This window comes from Pecten maximus, chromosome 2, assembly GCF_902652985.1.
Source record: "Pecten maximus chromosome 2, xPecMax1.1, whole genome shotgun sequence".
In the NCBI taxonomy this organism is placed as follows: Eukaryota; Metazoa; Mollusca; class Bivalvia; order Pectinida; family Pectinidae; genus Pecten; species Pecten maximus.
Window position 1 is genome coordinate 39,964,794 of NC_047016.1, and position 2,678 is coordinate 39,967,471.

Below are 2,678 nucleotides of genomic sequence, written 5' to 3' on the forward strand. Positions count from 1 at the left end.
AATATTCAAAGTGTTGATTTGCCCAATATATTTTTGTCTCATATCTTTAATAATGATTATGAAAAGGTGTAAATATATTGTGTCTTCATGATAGCGTCTGTAGAGGAATGACGGAGCTACATTTCTCTATGATGTTCATAAATTAAGATAAAGTTATAAAACAGATTTACACGCTTGAGAATATATTTTATCTAACATATTGGATAATTCCATCACACAATAACTTTGTATATACGTTTCTCCTGAATTCAAAATAAACTGTATAGCCTCGAGAAGTCATAAAATAATAGCATGTCTTTATTAATCTAACAGGCTTAAAGTCTTAAGTGCTTTCAGAGGAATAAAGTTATGTGATATGTTTCTAAAAAGAATAAACAAACAAATGATATGAGATCTATTACAAGTTATGAAGCATAGAGTTAAATTGTTTCATCAGTCTTTTCTAGTCGAATCACAAGAGTTAATATTTAGTTTTGTTAAATTAGATTAGTGTATATGTTGCTTATAGGGAACAACAAACCAATTGAAATTTATTTATTTTTTGAAACAGCCTGTGTATAGAAAGTTGAGCTAAGGATAAAATGTCTGGCAGCCACTGATTGGCCAGTTTATACAATAACACAAGTCACATTAGCTCTAAAAGTTACATTTATTGAAAAGCTCTACTTTCATGTATCAACACATTATAATTGTTTAAGCATTCTTAAGGGGCTACTCTGTAGGATTATTCCTTAAGGTAAATTTGGAATTAACTTGGTAATTTCCAATCCATAGTGATAACCGCAGCCCCTGGGAAATCCCCATAGGTGCATGGTTGTACAAGTTTGCATATAAATCCGAATTGGGGGTAAAATTCAAATATATTGAATTATAAGGCCCCGAATCAATAATTAATTAGGGATGACCTACAGAGTAGTCCAAATTTTTTTGGTTAGACATAAATTGAACTAACAGCATTAACTGTTCATGTACACAATATAGTTGTTAACAATATCTTGATCGTGAAACAGACATACAATGTTAATGATATATAATAATGGAATTGCCACTACAATCTTTAATTTGCACACAATCAATAAGCTTACTATATAAACACAAGACTATTTATTCACCTTAGCCGGATTGATTTACATTTCGATTCTAAACAATCATTAAAATCACACCCGACAAATACTGTGGGAAACTTATTGGATAAAGCGGGCGGAACCCATAGACAACCTGTAGGCCAGGGAACCCAGTAGGTCAGATGTGGAGACCTCTGAGAGAGCCCCGCTGGTCAGAAGGCTGATCCCCAAGATTAAAGTAACAATCAGGAAAAAACCTGTGGGAAACCCAGCAGGTTAGATTGGTAAAGCCTAGGACATGCAGGATAATACTAGACCCAGTGGAGACCCTAACATGTCAGATGGGCAAAGCCCAAATTTAGGGTAAATATGGATGAAAGCCTGTGGGGAACCCAGCAGGGTAGATGGGCGGAGCCCACGACATGCAGGATGGCACTAACCTGTGGTGCACCAATCATGTCAAATTGGCAAATCATAAACTAAATATAATGGCAAACATTAGCTCTAAAAGTTACATTTATTGAAAAGCTCTACTTTCATGTATCAACACATTATAATTTTTTGGCATTCTTAGGGGCTACTCTGTAGGATTATTCCTTAAGGTAAATTTGGAATTAACTTGGTAATTTCCAATCCATAGTGATAACCGCAGCCCCTGGGAAATCCCCATAGGTGCATGGTTGTACAAGTTTGCATATAAATCCGAATTGGGGGTAAAATTCAAATATATTGAATTATAAGGCCCCGAATCAATAATTAATTAGGGATAACCTACAGAGTAGTCCAAATTTTTTTGGTTAGACATAAATTGAACTAACAGCATTAACTGTTCATGTACACGATATAGTTGTTAACAATATCTTGATCGTGAAACAGACATACAATGTTAATGATATATAATAATGGAATTGCCACTACAATCTTTAATTTGCACACAATCAATAAACTTACTATATAAACACAAGACTATTTATTCACCTTAGCCGGATTGATTTACATTTCGATTCTAAACAACCATTAAAATCACAACCGACAAATACTGTGGGAAACTTATTGGATAAAGCGGGCGGAACCCATAGACAACCTGTAGGCCAGGGAACCCAGTAGGTCAGATTGGCAAAGCCTAGGACATGCAGGATAATACTAGACCCAGTGGAGACCCTAACATGTCAGATGGGCAAAGCCCAAATTTAAGGTAAATATGGATGAAAGCCTGTGGGGAACCCAGCAGGTTAGATGGGCGGAGCCCACGACATGCAGGATGGCACTAACCTGTGGTGCACCAATCATGTCAAATTGGCAAATCATAAACTAAATATAATGGCAAACCTGTGGGGAACCCAGCAGGTTAGATGGGCGGAGCCCAGGACAAGCGGGATGGCACTAAAAACCAGTGGATACACTATATAGCTAGTAGTTCAGATGGGCGAAGCCCAACTAAAGTAAATATGGAGGCAAACCTGTGGGGAACCCAGCAGGTTAGATGGGCGGAGCCCAAAAAAACATGCAGGATGGAACTACATAAGGTAATCAAAACGGAAAACCTGTCGGGGACCCAGCAGGTTAGATGGACTAAGCCCATGACATGCAGGATGGCGCTGAAACAGGTGGAGA

The 2,678-nt window shown here is 37.3% G+C and overlaps 1 long non-coding RNA gene across 1 annotated transcript; it reads left to right on the forward strand.

Moving 5' to 3' along the window:
* Positions 1 to 714: 714 nt before the first annotated feature.
* LOC117322066 lies at positions 715 to 2,380 on the forward strand. The gene is made up of 2 exons (XR_004531452.1): positions 715 to 1,339; positions 2,172 to 2,380. It is a non-coding gene; the product is annotated as an uncharacterized LOC117322066 (long non-coding RNA).
* Positions 2,381 to 2,678: the final 298 nt, after the last annotated feature.